Consider the following 22,921-nt stretch of genomic DNA (forward strand, 5'->3'; position numbering starts at 1 on the left):
CAAGCATCCTCAGCCTATATAATCATCTCAAGGTTAAGACCTGTCATATTTAATTTGCACCGGGCGAGTTGGCTGTGCGCGTAGAGGCGTGCGGCTGTGAGCTTGCATCCGGGAGATAGTAGGTTCGAATCCCACTATCGGCAGCTTTGAAGATGGTTTTCCGTGGTTTCCCATTTTCACACCAGGCAAATGCTGGGGCTGTACCTTAATTAAGGCCACGGCCAATTCTTTCCAACTCCTAGGCTTTTCCTATCCCATCGTCGCCATAAGACCTATCTGTGTCAGTGCGACGTAAAGCCCCTAGCAAAAAAAATTAATTTGCTGTGACAAATTTGTGCTTAATTATAATTCTAAAATTAAGTAATAAAATATATAAACATACGAAGTTATGAACACATTAATAGTTTAACAATATGAATGACTATACTAAAATTGGAATAACCGTTAATTCTAAAGATATTGACGTCCAAAACACAGTATCTTCAAATGTTGAAAATTTGGCTAAAATTGTTTTCTCAAAGTTCTAGTTTATTAAAAACAATTGTAATTTGACTTCTATGTTAAAATTTGAGTCGTAATTATAGTTAACACTTATTGGTGTCTGAAGATTAAAATCTTGGATACGTTGGAATTCAGCTTCAAGTTTTAATTTTGAGGCTTGCTACTGTAATTTAATAGTTTTGAACAGTAAAATGTTGAATTAGTTAGTTGCATCGAACTAGTCTTGTTTTTATGACAGATTTTCCGTTGGTGGTAGTTTCTTCCCCTAAATCCCCTACCCGCCCTTCACAACAGCTTTTCCATACGTATAACACAAGGAGTAGAACCACAACAGGTAAGTCACCGTAATGTAACAAAGTCCACAAGATTTTGTAGTAGCAGTCAAAGGGGTAAGTGAATACATACCATCAGATCACTGTAAAAGCACAATAACACACATTATTCACGTAAATTTCCTTTGTTGCAGACGCACCATCATTCAAATATTATGAAAGAAACAAATCAACTCCAAGATTTTGGATTGACGTCCCTTTTGACTAAAACCCTCATAAATACAAACTACTACCAACGGCAAATCTGATCATAAAAACAAGACTAGTTCGATGCAACTAACTAATTCAACATTTTACTGTTCAAAACTATTAAATTACAGTAGCAAGCCTCAAAATTAAAACTTGAAGCTGAATTCCAACATATCCAAGATTTTAATCTTCAGACACCAATAAGTTTTAACTATAATTACAACTCAAATTTTAACATAGAAGTCAAATTACAATTGTTTTTAATAAACTAGAACTTTGAGAAAACAATTTTAGCCAAATTTTCAACATTTGAAGATACTGTGTTTTGGACATCAATATCTCTAGAATTAACGGTTATTCTAATTTTAGTATAGTCATTCATATTGTTAAACTATTAAAGTGTTTATAAATTCCTATGTTTATATATTTTATTACTTAATTTTAGAATTATAATTAAGCACAAATTTGTCAAAGCAAATCAAATATGACAGGTCTTAACCGTGAGATGATTATATAGGCTGAGGATGCTTGAAATTCAAGCGAAGCATGTCCCTATAAAATAGTGTTGTAGCATTATGATCTAACAACATAAAAGCAATTGTATTGAAAAGGTGGAATAAAAAATCACAATGTTGTAAGCATATTAAACATGTGCTAGGCCGTAAAACGAACTCCAATCATAATGAAATGTAAGAAGTTGTTGTGAATTCATATGTCAATAATATGTTCATTTGCGCATAAACTTATGTCATAAAATATCAGAAATGTCACTTTCGTCAAGCACATGTTTGCCGCGAGAAGCCATGTCAAAAGAGCTCACTGAGTGAAAATCTACTGATGCATGTTGATCGAAAATATCGTAAGTTCTCTGACTTAGACATATAACACTGCCACAGCTATGCTCGCAGTTAGACTGGAAAGAGTTAACAAACCTATGAATGTATTTGAGTTATACTGGCTATTTTCATTGGAAGGCAATATTTCTAAATGTAAAAAGTCAATAAATGGTGAACACGACTTTTAGGCCTACATATAAATTAAATATACGGTAAAAGCTAGTTAATTCAAATTCGTTGGATGCTAAAATCGGACTTCAAATTACATAATTTCAAATTAACCGCCGCTAACTCGAAATTCAGAAATGCCAACCCGTGCTGCATCACAAAATATTCTTAAACCTTTCAAATGCCGTGGGGGGAAAAAAAAAAAAAAAAAAAAAAATTCCAAACTGTACCCAACAAGGTGCATTTATTGAAATAATGCTCTTGGATAACGCCATACACTGTCAAATGTAACCTCACACCCGTGAAAAATAAAACACGATTCAAAGACAAAGAGCATGGTAATCTACTGTATATGCACGACGCAGTTTAATCAAATACTTGATTTAAGTGCAGTATAAAGCACTTGCACAGGGGAGCCAACAAGACTGTCCAAATTGGAAACGCATGACACAAACAAAACTAACTTTAAAAACCCAGCCATATATTTAATACAAATATCAAGAATAATAAATGATTTTGTACAGTATCTGAATAGTTCGCAAATGTTTAATGGTCCAGTAGGGTTTTTCCTTGTCACACATTAGACTTATTGCCTTTTAAAGAAAGAATGTATGACAGGTTGCTTCATCTTTTTTAAAAATAAACATTAGCTACTAACTGCTCCATATGGGCCACAGCCTTAATTGTAACGTCGTCAGCATCACTTGCACTTATCACAGAATCCAACACGACTAGAGCTGCAAGTACATAATTTTTTGACGGAATAGTTGCCACCTGCACCTTATCTTCGTCGTGTTCGACATCAGCTGTAGTTGTATCTTCCTCTGGCGTCACGTGATCACAGCTGATAATCGTGGTGGGATCCCGCTCTTCTGAAGTAGTCTCTGCATAGTCTAAGGCGATGTATTCAGAGAAAGTCATACTGACATCAGACTTTTGATGTAACTCCTCCCATTCATCTTCATTGTCATCTTCTCCTTCTTCCACTTCATTTAATGAACCAAAACTACACTTGACGAAGCAGTTCTTGATTGTCGGTGAAGGAATAGCATCCCAGGCAACTGTCACACTCCACGTTGCATCAGTCACGTTCCACTTGCATATTTCTCCTGCTGGAATGTTTCTAGCAACTTCACGGAGAAAGTAACGCACCAGTCGCTTTCTGTAGGCACGTTTCACAGATGAAATTTTACCTTGATCTAGGGGCTGCAAGTAGCTGGTGGTGTTGGCTGGCAGAAAAAGAAGATGCACATATTTTAAAATTGTGTTTGTGCGCTGCGCACTGATCCAACAACAGAAGTATGTTTCTGTTGTTGCATCAGCCATTTTGCGCTCAAGGCAAACCAGCCACTCCTCAAAAATTTTGCCTGTCATCCAGGAATTTTTAGACGACTTGTATTTGCACGGAAAATGCCTGATGCCCTTAAAATTTCCTGGCTTCTCGAACTTGCCTATGACGAGGGGAGGAAGTCTCTCGCTTCCGTCCGCATTGCAACACAGGACTGTGACCCTGTCCTTTTAAGATTTCCCGTCATGGCACTTCTCTACTTAAAAACCATAAGTCCATTTGGGCTCGTCATTAAAAAATAATGGAGCCTCATCAGCATTAGAGATATTGTTTGGTGCATACGAATTGATTGTGTGAGCAATGCTTTCTCGCCAACTGTCTGCATCGCTAATGTTCACTGTATCTGCTTCTTCGTACACTGCCTGCCATGCGATATTGTGCCGTTCTTTAAAATGCTGAATCCACCCGTTTGAACACTGAAACTCAAGCCCCATCTTTAGCGCCAGTTCATTCGCCTTCCTCTTAATAATCTCGCCATCAACAGAGATATTGTTCGCCCGAACATGCCGAAACCACTCGATCAATTGTACTCCTAAATCATAGTGTTTAGCTCCTTGAATGCGCATTTGCTTTGCTGTATTTACACCTTGCATTTCTTGAGCTTCTATGCTCTCACGATTTTTGAAAAACGTTAAAAGTGTAATCACAGGAATTCCAAAGTCTTAGCTATTTCAGTTTTCGTCTCTTGTCCTTCGTCGACCTCAGTTATAATTTTCACTTTCTCCCTGACTTGGAAGAATTTAAAATATCATAACAATAAACTAAAGCACAGTATTAATAAAATATAACAACTTTGAAGTTTATACCTGCACACTAAAACTTAAAGTAAAATGAGTAACTACAAGAATAAAAAATAAATAAATATATCACTAGAACTTGGCAACTCTGAAGCACGCTGTAGACACACCGAAGTGAAAGTGCAGGAAGATACTCCTGCACGTTCCGGAAGACGTGTACTATCGTGAGATGGAAAATGTTTAATTCAAATTATGCCGTAGAATTTTTTTTAAAAATTAAGGACAATTTCGAATTAAAAGTCTGAATTTCAATACTGGGACTGGCGTTGTTCTTCGAATTACGAATTATTCAAATTTCAAAGTAAACAATTTAAATAACATGCAAAATCGTACCTCGTGTTTCTGGGAATGAGAGGTTCTTCCAATTAGGCTGCATTTTGAATTAACCGATTTGGAATTATCAAGGTCCTACTGTAATCTGTTTTAGTTACTCATACCACGTCATACGTTTCATCTCATAAATTCCACCGATGTGTTCTACGTCAGGAAAGGCATACGGTCATAAAAACTCGCCACGAGGATTAGTCTCTCATCCTATTCGACCCCATAGAGAAAATGGATAAGGGTATCCTATTATCATATTATGCAGTATTGATACAAAATAACTCAATGGGCCAGTCATTTGTCTCTGTCAGTTGAGCAGTAGGCCTACCACACAGTAAACCTGATCATTGCTTTAATTTTAATTGTCTTGTGCCGCTAACTTCCCTGTCCAAGAGAATGTTCCCTGCTGCCGGTGTGTCGTCATTCCAGGTGACATCATCTTCACTGCAATCTCGTCAGCCATGCACTGCAGTGAAGACTGAGAGCATTCGAGGTCCGTTTTTTTTTTAACCTGTTAAAAATAGTTTCATTCCAGACTATAGAGTCCAAACTGTGTGAAGCTATTCCCAAATGGTTTCTGGAGATGGTCTCTGATATTCCCAGCTGATGTATGTGTAGCAGAAGTCACTCCTTCTGAATAAAGCAGGGTTGTTGAAAGTGTGACAAACTACCTACTAATAAATAGCATATGTTACGAGTTGTATTTCCGAATGTGACTGGAAGCAATTTCTTGATAACTGCGTATGTTGAAAGCCAGACCATTATTTTAAAGTATATTTCATACTTGTTCTCTACATTTATCACATCAGGATTTACCTTAAAAGCTATAAATGAGATAAGAGAGACCGCATTGTTTAGGTTAGGTATGGTATCGCCCAGATAGTGCCAAAAGTTCCATGGCGGAAAGAATGAAAATAAATAACAGGAAAGTTTGCCACATTTATGGATATCTACAGGTGTGGCGGTAATGCATTTTATTATCATATTGTTTAATTTTGTACGTTCGTCGTCTCCCATTTTTTATTAATGCATACCCTAGTACGTTTTGTTTGGCATCTCCGAAAATCGTTGAAAGTGTGGATATAAAAAAGCAATATTATTTGTTAGGTATGTTGGCGAGTAAAACAATTGTGATTGGATTGTTTTTTATCAAGTTTTAAACGTACTTCTCTCCCAAAAAACCCTATATTGGCCCAAGTTAGGAGATATTAAATGATCACTTTGTTGATGATCTCGCCTTCCTATATTAATAGGCCTAGTAAAACAACCATGAATATTTCTTAACTAAAGTAAACTCGTTTCCTCATCCCGAGGTGGTGAAGCTAATTTTTAGACAGGTTCCCAGTGGAAGGGAGTTGCATGTATCATTTTTACTGCAAATCAACCTTCCTGGCATTCATAAACCTCGGGCAATACGGTACTGGGAATCAAACTCAGGCTCTCGAGAACGGCAGCTAATTGTGCTAACCATTACGCTGGCGGACATTCTTAACTACGAAACACATACATACATACATGACTGATGTGTGCTTGAAATGCACGGGTCGGACACAAAACTATTCACCTATTTGTGCGACGTCATCAGAGCTGCAGTAGGCCTATTCTACGGAGGTGGACATTTCTTAACTACGAAACACAGATGTACCATATGACTTCAACGCGTGTATTCATTGCGTGGGTCGTACAGATGAAACTATTCACCAATTTGTGTTATGTCATCAGAGCTACATAAAGCTTGTAGCCACTTCGACGCAGAATAATCGTTCTTCCCTGACTAATTATGTTGGGAACTGTTGTATGCGAGATTTATTTTTTTCATTTTCTCGTCTCGAAAAGCCAAGGGGGGTCTAATACATGAGTAAATACAGTACTTGCCCAGTCTGTCCCCTTGAATTCCAAATTTATCTTCATAATAGGATCTGCCTTACTTAAAAAACTCCAAGTTTATTTGTCTGATAATGTCATTCCACACCATCTCTCCACTGACAGCTCAGGACATGCTGGTTAGTCGAGCTGTTTCTCTTTACACCCAAGACTTCCCAGCCTGAAGTGTGCAAAATATTTGTAACACTACTCTTTTGCCGGGTATCACTCCCAACAAATTGTGCTACTTCCTTTCGATCTTTTCCATTTCTCAAATCATGTAATCCTGGTGATGTTCCCATACACTGGAAAATACTCTTAATTGGGGTCTTAACAGTGACTCGTACCTCCCCTCGTATACATGTGTAGCTACCCCTGAATAATCTCAAAACCATATGAAGAGTTGTGTAACCTTTATTTACCACAGCGTTGATGTGATTACCCCAGTGAAGATCTTTCCATTAATGAACACCGAATGTAGTTTCAGTGCATCAGCACAGTAATTAAATGGGAGAGGACATTTCCTCTTGGTGAAACTAACAACCTGACTTAACCTGTAACTTATTTATTACTCTGTATAATATAAACAGTATGATATCATCAACAAAGAGCCTTTTCTGTAATTCCAGTTCGTTACTCATATATAAAAACATTATATTGCCTTGTGGAGCCACCTTCTTAATCATTACTGGATCAGATAATGCTTCAGGTACTCTAATTCTCTGAGTTCTGTTTTCCAGAAAGTTAGCCATCCATTCACTTACTCTTTTGTGTAGTCTAATAGCAGTAATTTTGTTGTCAATAATGCTTTCACGGCCTGTACTTAGACATGATACTGTATAGGCTTTTGGGCTTATGCTGTGTCAAGAAAATAAGGTGAAATTCTTAACGTTTCGCAGGGAAGTGTGCTCTGCGTCCTCAGAAGAAATCTCGATTGTCCACGAGAAAGGCTTCTTAAACAATGACACTTTAGACGTTGTAATAGAAGTGGAGACATGGAATGTTCATTCGCCATCTGATGGCCCCCAGGACGTGGCAACGCTAGTGTTCGAAGCGGAAGCTGACCGAACCATCACAATCAGTCTAAGCAGTTCACATAACGTGTTTGTGTAACACATGACATTGGCAGGTGTATGGCATAGACACAAGCCTGGAATGAAACATCTGGCGACGAGGAACATACGAATTTGGAAAACATCGAGACAAAATAACAATAGTGAAGGGACTGGGAAGGGAACTACCTATGTAAATTCTTAATGGCTGGCAACCAGGTATTACTTAATTGATAGCCGGTATCCCTGTTGAAATTGTTAGGATTTCTACGTATTTCCACAGCTTCCCGTATAATCCTGGACCTGTAGTGTCTAGTGTGGGTAAGAACTCGAGCATCTTGGAACGTGACATGACCCGACGATAGGTCATGCTCAGCTACGGCCGATTTGTTTTCATCAGTAGTCTCCCATAATGTACCCTATCAAAGGCCTTGGATGGGTGAATAGCGATACAGTCCATTTGACCTCCTGAATCTAAATTGTCTTCTAATTTTGCTAGAATTCAAAAAGTTATGCCCCATTGGAATAATGTTTCCTAAACCCGAACTTCCTGCCATCAAACTAGTTAGTAATTTTGCAGACATGTCTAATATTAGGAGTGCTTCCCCAGAGCTTACATGCCAAGCTCACTGGCTTGTAATTATCTGTTTAATGTGTTTATCACCCTTTCCTTTGTACACAGGGGCTTTTATAGCGACTGTCCATTCGTTTGGTATAACTCGAAGTACTTCAGATATCAATAATAATTATTAAATTAATGTTGTAATGTTCCACCTTTTTCAATACTATAATATGCAATATTATTGAATTACATTACTAAACTAGGGACTAGTTTCGGCCTTGGCTGGCCATCTTCAGCCTTAACGTAATACATCTAATAACTAAACAAATGTACAAACACATAATTGACATTAAAATCTGGGATGAACTATGTCTAAAATTTGAAAAAAAGAAAATAGGCTCTAAGTTCTGGAGTATGCTCATCACCCAGACTCTTTCTTGCATTAATATTCATAAAATTGTTAGTTCCATCACTGCTAATCATTACAATTTCACTTGCGAAACGGGAACTGCTAAATGTTGAATCGTAGTCAGATCATCAATCACCAAATCTACTTGAGTGGTGTTAGCAGTATGCAAGCCACTGGACGCCACTGTAAATAACCACCAGCTGATGCAGAACTGCTAGATGGTGTTTCCACATCATCCAACGTAAATAAAATGAAATGTTACCATAGTGCTTGTTAAAATCATGCTGAAATGCTGTTGGACATTGTCAGGACAGCACATGAAGGTATGGTTAAAACCGACACGTTCTTAATTTGTGGCTGATATAAATTCGCAATTCATTGTGGTGTCCATGAAGTTAACCTGCCATATACCGGCAGTCTTTGTCAAAACTGTCGTGCCGATCAGAAGTCGAAGAACAGGTGATGTGTCTTCATCATCTTCATTTCCATTTCCAGCTTCCCGAGTCGGGTTGTGAATCAAGGACCTCCATCACTGCCTGTATCTCCACCACTCTTCTCCTTTTTTTAAATACATCTTCTGGTTTTCCTCCCCTATTCTCTATGCACTCCCATACTGAATATGTCCACCTCCTTCGGGGTCTTCCTAGTGGTCTCTTTCCTGTTAACTTCTCTGAAAAAGCTATTTTTGGCATTCTCTCTTCTCCCATTATCATCGTATGCCCATACTACTTTAGCTTTGTTGTTTCTATCCTGTCTTGAAGTTTCATGATTCCTGTACTTTTCCTTATCTCTTAATTTCTAATTCTATCCTTTCTGGTCTTGCCCTAGATACTTCTTTAGGAATTTCATCTTCACTGCCTGTATTCTACTCTCCTCTTGTTCTGTTGTAGTCAATGATCCAGCTGCATAGCTTGGTATGGGTTCATAATAGGTTGAATATAATACTTTCTTACATTTCTTTGGGACATCTTGGTTTCACAAAATACCTCTTACACTGGTGGAAGCTGTTTGCTTGTTGTATTCTTTTTCCAAGTTCCTTGGTTATCTTTCCATCTTCTCTGATCACACTTCCAAAATACTTGAAACTTTTAACCACTTCCAGAATTTTACCATTCAGTTTTATCTTTCCTCTTCTTCCTTCCCTTTGTCATCACTATTGTTTTACTTTTCTCTGTGCTACTTTCATCCTCACCCCATATCACTATATCATCTGCAAATGACATGGCTTTTGTTGCCTGTCTTCCCAATCTCTGTTTAATGTTCTTTTGAATTTCATCCATGACTGTGATGAATAGTATGGGGGATAGTACACTTCCCTGTCAGAGAAACCATTTTGTTTTTCCTATACTAGTCTTCACACTACTAACACAAGTTTTGTACATAGCTTTTATCGTGTGCACTTCCACTCTGTTAATTTGTTTGTTCCTTAATGTGTCCCATACCATCTGTCTGGGCACATTGTCATAAGCTTTCTCATTGTCAATAAATGTCATCACTATGTCTTTTCCAAACTCTATCTTTTCTCCATCATATGTCTTAATGTAAAGATCAGGTCAAACGTTGATCTGTCTTTCCTAAAACCATACTGTTCTTCCATTTCTCCTTCTAGCTTCCTTCCCAGTCTTCCTTCCAATACTCTCTGAAATATCTATCTACATGGGCAATAAGGGTGATCCCCCTGTAGTTATTACATTCCTTTTTATCACCTTTTTTAAATATTGGGATAATTATAAACCCTTTCCCCACTCTTCTGGGATCTCTTTCTTCCTCCAGATTATTCTAAATCTATACAGCCACTGTAGCCCTATTTTGTCCTGCTGCTTTTATTATTTCTGTAGTTACCTCATTCACTCCTGCTTTATCGCTCTTCATCTTTTGTATGGCTTCCTCTATTTCTAACATTGATATCTCCTTTCCTTTTTCTTCTTTCCCCATTGTTTCTTCTTGCTTCTTCTCATCTACCAGTTCACTGTATTTAATATTTAGCAATTCTGAAAAGTAATCTTCCCATCTTTTAGTATGTTATCTCTTTGTGTCAATATCTGCCCTGTTTCAGTTTTAACAAGTTTTGTATCTTCCCTATTTTGTAAACTATTCTTCACCAAACCATACAAAACCTTTTTACTTCCCTTTACATCCTCCTTTAAAGTTTCTGTGAAATGTTCCCAGCTCTTCCGTTTCTCTTTGTGTACTATTTTCTTGCACACCTTTTTGGCTTCTTTATATTTCTGCCAATTCTCTGTACTATTGCTACTTATCTACTTCCTCCAAGCCACTTGTTTCTCTTTAACTGCTCCCTTTACCCTGCTGTTCCATGAAGGAGTCTCCTTTTCCTTTTTCCTCCCTGATAGTCTTCTACAGGTGTTTACTGCACACTTTACAAAACCATTTCTGAAACATATCCATTCCTCTTCCACACTGTTCACGTCATCTTTGGGAATTTCTTTCTTCAGATCCTCTTGAAACTTTTCCCTTATTTCTTTCTCTTTTAACTTCATCCCTTTATTTTTTCTTTCCCTTTTTTCTATTAATTTGGCTACCACTACGTTATGGTCTCCTTCGAAATCTGCTCTTGGCATTGCTGTCACATCTTCCAGTTGTCTACTTTTCTCCTTGTCCATCAGAATAAGATCAATCATTGTCTTTGTCTTTCTGTCTCCCCAACCATATCTAGTCATTTTTGTAAGTTCTTTTTCCTAAATCATGTATTGCCAACAATTAATCCATTCCTTGTACAAAAATCTATTACCAAATCTCCTTCATCTTGGTTTCCATAACTATAGGGGCCAATTATCTCTCCTTTTCCCTGTCTGTTCCAACATGTGCATTCATGTCTCCCATTATTATAACCTCTTTGTCTTCAATACAACTTTCCTGTTCTTCTAGAAACACTTCTCAACATTCATCTGCATTCCCCGATTGGGGTGCATAAACCTGTATACATTCCTTGATACCACACTCAAGTCCAAGTCTAACTTTGTCCTGTCACTTATCTGGTCAATTTTGTCCACAAGTTGCACTAGGTCTTCTCTTAATATAACACCAACACCATTTGTTGCTATCTTTCCTTCACTCCAATATAATCTATACCCTTTCTTCAATTCTTTTTGACCTTTCCCCTTTCATTTTGTCTCTCTTATTCCTATCATTGCTATATCTTTCTTCTCCATATACTCTATCAGTTCTTCTACCTTGCCATTCCAAGTCATGGCATTTATGATACCGATTCTTGTGATGTTTGGTAGCTCACTTCTCACTGTTCCCCCAGAGCACCGGGAACTGCACGTCACTTCAGGGTTAGATAAAATCAGCTTCATGGTCCGTATCGCACTTTAAACAGATTCACAACTAAGTATTTTTTAGTGTATCGACAAGGTGGAAAATAAAAAATACTTAGTTGTGAATCACTTCAGGGTGACGCCATAGAATTTTCCGAGGCCTCGATTCACCCGCACTCATTTTATAGGCTGTTTGTACAATGGGTTCGCCATTCCCAAAGGCATTTTATTACCTTCTGCCAGGTTCAAATTAGGCCGCTCCTAACATGGAGTCAGATGCCTTTTGTGGCCGTTCCTCTGGAGTACAAATCATTTGATAAGGATGCTGAAAATCTGATGTGTGCAGCATTACAAGCTCATGGTGTTTCGGATTCTTTAATGAAATTGATCCAGAATATGTACCAAGGATGTGATCACCAATGTGAAATACACCGCAATTATATTTTCCAGTCAGTTTAAGTTTGTTCGCTAGGGCAGTGTTCTGAACCCGTTCGTTTCCACCATTGTCGTGAATTTCTCAACATTGGGAATCACAAATGCACTTCTTGAGATGTTACTGTTTTCTGATGTTGCATTGATCAGCTACAACAGGGTGTTGCTTCAGCAGGCATTTGCAAAAATGACAAAACATGCTACAAGACATGTGAAACTGAGCCGCTTAAAGACTGAACATTTTCACTGCACTTTTAAAGATCCCGTTGCTTTACCATTAGATATTTCACTGTACACCCAGCCACAGGCTCTGTTGTGGAAAAATTGAGTGGATGTGAGGAAGATGTAAATCACAGGATCTTTGTTGGCCGGCTGGATTGAAAACAAAGTTCGCCAGTGTTTTGCAATAAGAGGATGCCATCGAACTTCGAGGAAAATTCTTTGATGGTTGTGTGGCTTACACAGACGTATGCTTCGAAATGCTGGAACCGAGCAAGTGGCTGCATGGTTCCGTCACCTAGCTCATGGAGATGGTGGTTTCGAACCCCACTGTCAGCGGTCCTGAAGATGCTTTTCCGTGGTTTCCCATTTTCACAAAAGGCAAATGCTGGGGCTGTACCTTAATCAAGCCCATGGTCTCTTCCTTCCTCCACCTAGTCCTTTCCCATACCACATCACGATAAGACCTATCTGTGTTGGTGTGACATACAGCAAAATGGTAAAAAAAGGATACAGAAATGCTGAGTATTTTGTGAACATCACAAGTGTCATCTAAATGTCAGAGTTAAAGATGCCTAGATTTTAACAGGCGTTTCAAAAAAGTTCAATCTGAAATGAGCACTTCAGGAGCATGTTACATGTGAATGAGACTGTCGTAGGGAAGGTTCTGCATGAGTGGAGACTGTGGTTAAGAAGGTGAATGAACAGCGATTTAGCTAAAAGAGCCCTTGACGTTCAGCTACCCAGGGTATGAAGTAAAGGAAGGCCTAAGAACAGTTGGGCCCAACAGATGAGGTAACTACTACTTTTCAGCACCACTGATGTTGAAACATAAGCAGCTGCCAGCAAAAAAATGCACCTGCACTCCCGTAACCCTGGATGATCTGCAGCACCAGCTCCACAACCTGGACATCATCATTGAAGTATATCAATGACAAAGCAAGGAAGAAAGATGATGCATAGTAGAAAGTGAGACTAAATTATGGTGGTAATCAAAAAACCACTAAGTGTAATATTTTTTCATATATGAACAGAATTTTATTTTGGTAACTCTTTATAGACAAGAATTGATATTTACTTAAAAACAGAGTATGTAATATAATGTTGTGACAGGTCTATATGTACAGGGTGGGCAAAATAAAACTACCCAGGAAATTATTTATAAGACTGGAGTGGAATGGACCCTTCTTAATGAACACGAGAACGGCCCATCACAGGAAATGTTGGAAACCATGATTTCGATGCACCAGTCTATTGCTGTCACATTTCTGCGTGCGTGCATCTCGAGAGTCCATCATTGTGTCATTGCACGTGAGTAAGTTTGTGAGAGGAGCAGGCGTGTTTAGTGACTTGTTAAATGCAACACAAAATGGTGCTCACGATAAAACCGTGTGTGTTCATTATCGATTTTTATGCAAAGCATGAATCGTGGAAAACCTGTGCAGAACTGCAAGAGTTTAAGACTGGAAGTGTTTTGGCCAAACCTCCAGCAAGGTCTGCAGTGCAAAACTTAGTGGCAAGATGGTGTGAAGTAGGTAGCGAATAAGAACCGCAACTATCCGAAAAGAGTTCAAACCCCAGAAAACATTGCTCGAGTGAAGGAAAGCCTGGGATGAAGCCCAACAAAATCTCAACGCCGTATGTGTGTGCAAGTGGGAATTCAAGATTATTGTGTTGAAACATTATTAAAAGGGGCCTACATCTTTATTCTTACAAATTTACTGTTGTGCATGCATTGAAGCGTCCAGACAAATCTTTGCGTGCTGAGTTCTGCTGGTGGTTTATATGTGAAGTGGGGTCAGGACTTTCGGATCCTCAGTTTTTCATTTCTTCAGATGAGGCCATTTCCAGCATCTTTTGGTTCTATTGTAAATATTTTCTGGGCCAGTTTTATTTTGCCCACCTGGTATAAGTCGCATAACTGTGTGCTGTAATTAATCAGTAGGGTACAGCACTAGGTAATATTTCTCATGGTGCTACCTTTAACCGTACATATTTAAAGAAGTCTTTCTTTTCTAATAGTAACGTACCAGTGACTTGTTCAGAACTATGGGACATGGATGTTTGACAGTGATTTCAACAGCTCTGAACCTGTGGTTATGTGGTAAATTATTTGAAATAATGACCTTTGGCCAAATAATTGACTGCTAACAGTTATCATGACCTATTTTCATATACTTGATGGTGTTCAAATGTCAGCCATTTTGTGTTAAAAACTGTAGTTTGAAACCTGACCTAGAAGGCTGGAAACTGAAGAGGAATTATTATTATTGTTAGTCTTATTTTGTATTGCATACTGTTCTAGATGATACAATAATTTGATTGATATTGATCAGCAGGATGTTAAAGCCAGGAGAACTCAATGACTTTGCATGTGAAAAAGATCTTTCTAGGTTGATGCCCCGAACAAATAGAAAAAAAAAAGTAATTAGTTTTCACATTAGTAACAAAGTGTTCAGAATTCAAAACTTTTGAAGTTGCCAGAGTCAAATCTTTTGACATGAAGTAGAAACGTTAAGGCACCGCCACAACAAAACCACGAAAGGTTGGGCCACGTTTCACAGACGAAGACCATTGAGCATTGAAGAATGTAGTTATTGAAAATTACCAGACATCAGTTGAAACAATTGCCTGCAAGTTCCACTATGCTGCTGATTGTCCATCCAGCAACATAATTGAGCATTATGAGTTAATACCAAGTGGTACATAAGGTGGTGCAAATATCAACACACCAGGCAAGTTGGCCTTGCGGTTAGGGCCACACAGCTGTGAGCTTGTATCTGGGAGATAGTGGGTTTGAACCCCTGTCGGCAGTCCTGAAGATGGTTTACCGTAGTTTTCCACTTTCACTCCAGGCAAATGCTAGACCTGTACTTCAATTAAGGTCACACCGCGCTTCCTTCCCACTCGTAGGCGTTTCCTATCCAATCATCGCCATAAGACCTATCTGTGTCTGTGCAATGTAAAACCAATTGGTGGGGGAGGGGAGGGGGAAGAATACAGCTGGACAGTCTAAAACAGCCAGCCCAGAACTCTGACCTGAATATTATTCTTAGGGATGAATTAGATCACTGACTTGGTTTCAGAATGCATTGACCTAAATCACAAATTGCTGTGGCTACAATTCCTCAGAAAAAATGGCTGCCTTTCCTCGAGAGATGCTGAGACATGATAAAAGTCTCTCCTGCAGAGTTCAACTGTCATAAAAACGAAGGATGGGCTTGCTCCCTGATCACATGGATTATGTAATGAATTATATATGCTTCATGAGTAGAGAGCAGATTTTGTTCCATTGCTCGGATTCATAGGCTTTTGTTAGATAAATTACTTTCAGGACTAAATGATTCAATTTATGTAACTTTCGAAGTACCTATAGCTCCCTGTTTTGATTATGAGTGCTTATTTCTGAAATGCATGCTTGTAAGTGGCATCTAATTTTCAAACGTCTTCTTATTTAACCTTTTTAAAAAAATGAATGTTTTGAACTATTTCAATATATACGTTATCAATTGCAATTGCCATGACAATTTGTGTCTGTACTGTATGTGGGGAGTTTTTCAATACAATCTTGATACTACCCTATAAAATTAAGACATCCTTGTACTGGGGAAGGTTGGACTCATCATGGGCTTGGCTGTGACAGGGTGGAAAATGTTGGCCCCAGATGTAGGGAAAGATGAGCGTGCTGTTCAAGAAGGAAACATCACCAGCCTTGCGAAGAGCCTTACATAGCTCCATATACATAATCCTGTCTGTCATGTGGAACACATTACAAAATTATAAACATACATTATTGATCAATTTAAATGAACATATTCCAGATTAATGGAGATTTTTCATTTGTGACCATATTTTTTACATGCACACTGAAGAGTTCATAGGCTGTAAATTCCTTTGATGAAGATAGGTTTAACTATAGTTGAAGGCCAAAAATGCTTTGTTTCTCCACGTCTTGCAGCAATTCTGACCTCTGTTTTGGCTGATTTCAGTAAAATTCATGCTTTTTTTTTTTTTTTTTTTTTGAAGCAGTAACAGTCATTGAATGATGTAGGCTAGGTTCCAGTAGGTTCCAGATATCACAAGTACAGAAGTATCAGGAAAATTTGAGAAATATTATAGCCATCCGGGTTGGGTAACTATGGTGAAAGTAAACTCTGAACCTCTGTTTTGGATCACAAGTGTTCAACTGATTCATGATTATGAGCCAATGGGACTGTCTTCTGTGGAATATGCACCTGTAAATTCATGTGATGCCAAGAGCTAAAAAAAAAATGTTTTAAGTGACAGGAGATTGACTATTCCACCAAAGAACTTAGAACAGTTTTTAGACATACTATAAAGAGAGAGTTGGCCGTGTCGTTAGGGGCGCACAGCTGTGAGCTTGCATCCGGGAGATAGTGGGTTCGAACCCCACTGTCAGCAGCCCTGAAGATGGTTTTCAGTGGTTTCCCATTTTCACACTAGGCAAATGCTGGGGCTGTACCTTAATATAGGCCACAGCTGCTTCCTTTCCACTCCTAGACTATTCCTATCCTATTGTCACCATGAGACCTATCTGTGTCGGTGCGGCATAAAGCCAATTGTAAAAAAAAAAAAACGTCGTACACTGTCCTTTGAATATATGAGAGCTTTAAAAAAAAATGTTAGTTGGACTGCAGTCTCTTGATACCTCAAACTTTTAACTGTGTGAATTTACATTTCCCATAGAGTTCATATTCTGTGTATCTATTAGTAAGTTTTATAGCAACACTAGCTGATGTACCCGTGCTTCACTACGGGATTCTCAGGAAGACTGACTTGGTGGTTTTCCTAACTGAATTCAACATAGGTCATTACGAAAACGTCAGTAGGAATGTAGCGATTGAAAGCAATGTTATCATATAAAATACTCGATCAAATGAAAAACCGCACACTTTCTCAAATTTCAACGAACAGTACTATGTTGCCGATCTAAGAGTCCAAAGTTCCAGAGCTGGAATAACCAGGTCGCAGACAGCTGTGAACACTCCTCTGTCATTATTCCGTTAAATATGCACACTACTCATTCCAATCAGTGCCTCAGAGTAGGGATTGAATAGCTTGAATACTATGATGAACCAGTGTGTTACGTACCAGATATATCAGAAAATGTATGAACCAGAGGAATGGCATGCTAAAGAAGAAAGTTATCTTACTCCCCAGCTACTTCCCGCCAATATACAGGCAGGCTGTTACAGTTGGTACGACCAGGCGTGTTGCCGTGTGGTTAGGGGCACGCAGCTGTGAGCTTGCATCCGGGAGATAGTGGATTCGAACCCCACTGCCGGCAACCCTGAAGAAGGTATCCCGTGGTTTCCCATTTTCACACCAGTCACACCAGGCTGTACCTTAAAGCCAAGGCAGATTCCTTCACACCACTATTCATTTCCTATCCCATCGTCGCCATAAGACCTACCTGTGTCGGTGCACTGTCAAGCAAATTAAAAAAACCTCGGTACGCTGCAGTAATCCTATCTATCGGGGATGAGAGGAAACAGAAAACAAAAAGCACATCACAACAAACAATGGTCAATGTAATGTTATTGTTGATAAAGTTTGAGCTTTCTATATTGCAGGCCTTCACATTACTTTTCTTTCGACTCTGTGATATTAGGGTGTCCCACAAAATTATTTATATCGTAGGCTGTAGTTCCTTATTCTCAGACTTTACATACTGACTTTCACTAAATTCTGTTTACCCATTTTCTCACGACTCGGCGCTGATATGGACTTAGTAACAAAAATCCAAATTCATGAATATCTCTGATTATATGCGGTACGGTAACAATGTATAAGACATAAGTGATCGGAAATTTAATAACTTCTTACATAACTACTACTAACTTACGACATAACTAAAGTTATGTTAGTTATGTAGTATTTATCGATACGACCACTAATAACATAAATAACTTATTTAAGAATTACATTTCAGGCCTTCCCCTAAGCTACCATTACACTCAGTGCGAATAACATTATTGATAGCCTAGATTATAGCGACCTATTCCCCGATTTTGCATACCAATTTTCATGAAGATACGACCACTAATAAAATAAATATTTGACAATTAAATTTTAGGCCTTCCCCTAAACTACCATTTTTCTCAGCGTGTATAGCCTATATTGTAGCGAATTATTTCCCATCTTTGTCTAGCCATTTTCATTAAGACACGACCATTAATAACATAAATACTTGAGAATTAAATTTCAGGCCTTCCCCTAAACCACCATTTCACTCAGCGTGATTAAAATAATTTATAGCCTAGATTATAGCGGTTCATCATCCGACTTTACATTCCGATTTTCATTAAATTATCTTCAGCCGTTTTCTCGTGATGCGTGTACATACATACATACATACATACATACATACATACATACATACATACATACATACATACAGACAGACAGACAGACAGACAGACAGACAGACAGAAATTACGGAAAAGTAAAAAATGCATTTTCGTCTTACTGTGCACATGACAGATACAGAAATACCATTCTTTTCAAATTCTGAGCAATGTACAGACAAAACTCTTATTTTATATATATAGATATGTTTTTTGAAGTTCTTAATTGGTTGATAGAATATTGTAAACGTAAAAGTTTGTTTTGATGGCTAGCTGAACACAAGACTCTGTCCAGGGGTGACCGGTCCTTGTCTGACTTGTTACAGAGGAGAGGGAAGTAAGATAAGTATAATGGAACACTAATTTAAAAAAAAAAGTTTATTCATAAAATAAAGTCAGAATTTGAACATCACCTCAGCACAGCAGTTACAATGAGTACTTCTCCTGGGGTTGAAATGGTCCTTGTACATTGTGGGGTCGCAATGTTTGCTCATGGTGCCACCATCTTCCGAGCCGGTCTCGAATATCTGGCAGGTTAGAAATAGGAAAGGATTTCCACCTATCAATACTTGTTTATTGCACTTATTATGCTACAGGACTGGTTTCGACCCTTTACATAAGGTCATCTTCAGCTGAACCATGCATACATATCTATGTGATGAAGCTATGATTAAGATAGTATTGTCAAAGGAATGCCATAGATAATAAACATTAGGTCACATCCAAATGGGGCATGTCGTAACGTGAACAGGCATATATGTCACTATGTACAACAATGCATTGTATGTCTAAAATAGTACTGTATGTTTAAGATCTTAAAATTAGTTGATAAAACATATCTCACTTGAAATGAAATGGCGTATGGCTTTTAGTGCCGGGAGTGTCCGAGGACATGTTCGGCTCGCCAGGTGCAGGTCTTTTGATTTGACACTCGTAGGCGACCTGCACTTCATGCACATGAACGTTCGTGTCTTGCTTGTTGGCCGATTCCCGTGTTCAAGTCTTATTTACACAGTTGTACACTCAGCTGCTGTTCCTGGAGTTTAAATGATATGGTTTGCTTGTAAAATTATACATGTACATAGAGCAAAACACTTTCCAGTTTTAAAAAGGTGCCAGACGTATGGTTAAAATTAGGCTAAAATATGTTCAGCTCTGCTTTGTGTGTTGCCTTATGTTAAAATCAATTCATGTTGTCCTGTGACGTCTATGAAATTTGAATGACATTGGGTTCAAAGTAGTGGCTCCTCTCCCATTTGTAGCTGTGCAGTTAATTTCGTGTGGCTATTTCTAGCCGAGTGCAGCCCTTGTAGGGCAGGCCCTCCGATGAGGGTGGGCAGCATCTGCCATGTGAGGTAACTGCGTGTAATTGTGGTGGAGGATAGTGTTGTGTGGTGTGTGAGTTGCAGAGATGTTGGGGACAGTACAAACACCCAGCCCCAGGGCCATTGGAATTAACCATTGAAGGTTAAAATCCCCGACCCGGCCGGGAATCGAACCCGGTACCCTCTGAACCGAAGGCCAGTACGCTGACCATTCAGCCAACGAGTCGGACAGCTGTGCAGTGATGTTATATTTATTGTTGTTGGTGTGGCTGAGATGTGTTGTGTACTGCTTCGTGTTCATGGCATTCCTTTGACAATACTATCTTAATCATAGCTTTATCACATAGATATGTATGCATGGTTCAGCTGAAGGATGACCTTATGTAAAGGGTCGAAACCGGTCCTGTAGCATAATAAGTGCAATAAACATTATTGATAGGTGGAAATCCTTTCCTATTTCTAATTGTGTAGATCGTCAATATGGAAATGAAGATTATAAATTACGATATCTGTCAGGTCTCGAATATCCTGGAGGTCTGGATGGGTCTAGGAGCACTCGTGGCCTGGTTGTAACGTGGCACTGGGTATGAAATGGATTCAAAGTAATTGATCTGCACAAATGAGATTATGGTCAGTAGCGTTCTTTAATGAGTCAGTTGTCTTCACAGAGGGATTTCACTAATTAATTAGAAGAACACAGTCATTACTGATGGATGAACCTGAACTCAAAATTTAAACTTGTCATGTGTTAATCAGGTAAAAAAATAGTCACCTTGTTAAAGTTAACTGCGAGAACATTGTCTGAATAACTATGTAGAAAACAAGGTATCCCGTTTGACACACAACATCAAAGGGAAAAGAATAAGTTCCGTGAATTTAGTCCCGTTCACTATCGAAAATGGAAAAAGAAAACACTGTCCTTCCTTGGTTCGACACAAGTCTTATTGGGATAATTAAAGAATGTTAAATGCACCAGGTCATTTAAATACTGTACTGAGTTTATGCTCAGTTAAGAATTTGGACACTTGTAAAATAGAATCAAAGTTCGACAACACTGTTAAATATGATTAATTATATCGGTCGTTCGTAACATCGATGTACAGTTTGAAAAATGTTCCAATACCTTTGATAGAACAACTATGCACTATGATGCTTCACTACCGTAAATTCAATAACCTGAACAGTCTGAAAATATTAGATTGTGTTCCACTACTAGTACAGTTTGTCAAAATTGAACATAAAATCATGGACAGTTTTGGCGTTTCACTGATGATCACGTTTCAACACTTTCAGTATTCAATGTAAAGTTAATCACTTTCGTTCAAATACGAACATCAAATTATATTAGCATAACATCGTATTGGTGAGAAAATGTAAATTCCAGTCACACTGTTCTCGTAAATGGTAACACTCCTCGACTGTTCACATTTCAACTTAGGCGCAGTTTCTATCAGCACACGTACGATACTGAAAATATTCTAAGTCTTGCAGTGCGTCGTAATATGCGGGCTTAAACTTTCGCAGAGAGTCGAACTGACATTTTACATAATGACCGCAGAATACCCAACAGCCGGCCGTCTGATCTCGGCTGTGGTACAAGGTGAACTGGCTTGACAAGCTAAATGCCTGCCTTTTATTCAGTATCCCCAAGAAATTGTAATGGCTAATATCTTCCGTAATTTTCAACAGATCTGTTTGAAACTTGGGATTCCTGATTATAAAAAAATAAGCTACACGGTGATGTAGTTCATTTCTTCATATCTTAATCCATTCAGAAGAAATTAATGATGGAAGGGAATCGAACATTCCGTCTGACGTAATACAACCTTGACCAAGTTCTCCCTTCAGTTGTGACGTCGCACTTCCCTGCTGCTCTCAGCTGACATGCTCGCAGGGAAATCGTGCTTGGCGGGTAGCATAACTCCACACACATCGGGGACTTTAACTTAGAACTGTGTTATGGGTATAATGTGAAATAACAATAAACTTGTATTATGCAGACTTTTCTGTTGTTTTTAAAAATTGCCTTTTTCAGTTCAGATGCCTGTAAAATTTCCTATTTTATATTTTTGGTGTGTATTGATCCTCCCTCAATGCACAAGTATTGTTTTCTTATCTCCTGAGTATGTGAAAGTAGTAAGAACAATAGAATGTGAAGTTTTTCAAGCTTACAGACTTTCTAGTATCAATACATTGTTATTTAAGAGCACTCTACTCATTGAAGGATGAGTTGTGCAATGCTACTAGATATCTTACAGTTCTCAAAAAAAAATTAAAGGTTATGAATTAGAAGTGTCAAATTCCAGGTCTCTGCCGTGGATCTGACCCCCAAGTAACTTTGTACAGGCTCTGGTTGGAAGCACAGAAAAACCTTCTCTATAGTACAAGTCTTCTAAACTGTATTGTTTGCACACATGTAGAACAGTTTATGAAGTCCTAAGTCAGGCTGATTAAAAGTTAAGAGTTGGATAGTGATTGCTGTGTTTGATGTGAGTGACTTGCAGGTTAAGACAAGTGGGCTTCTCATAAGAAGAGAGAAATATGATTACTAACAAAGCAGGCAGGGTTGTCACTTACTGTATGGATATGCTGCAATATTCCACAAGTCGAAACAAATGATGTGCAGTTTGCTTATATAAAAAAAAAAAAATTAAAGCTCTCCATTCAACGCTCCAAAGTCTGAAGCTTTAATTCTACCCACTAGTAAAGAAATGGTTAAAACTAGGTTCAGAGAATGTGGCAAAAGAGATACATTAAAAAGTACTGTCAGCAAATTATTATTATTATTATTATTATTATTATTATTATTATTATTATTATTATTATTATTATTCAAAGAAGTTTACATGTTGCCTCTCTATTGAGGGTTGATTGTCTTCAGAAATACAGCATTCTGTAAAATGTTATGAGTAACCTTA

At 38.3% G+C, this 22,921-nt stretch overlaps 1 protein-coding gene across 3 annotated transcripts in view; it reads left to right on the top strand.

The window, feature by feature from the left end:
- Positions 1-22,921, top strand: part of LOC136863459 (myb-related protein A) — a 289,002-nt gene that overhangs the window by 238,716 nt on the left and 27,365 nt on the right. The gene's annotated exons all lie outside the window — the stretch shown is intronic.

This window comes from Anabrus simplex, chromosome 2 (genome assembly GCF_040414725.1).
Source record: "Anabrus simplex isolate iqAnaSimp1 chromosome 2, ASM4041472v1, whole genome shotgun sequence".
Taxonomy (NCBI): Eukaryota; Metazoa; Arthropoda; class Insecta; order Orthoptera; family Tettigoniidae; genus Anabrus; species Anabrus simplex.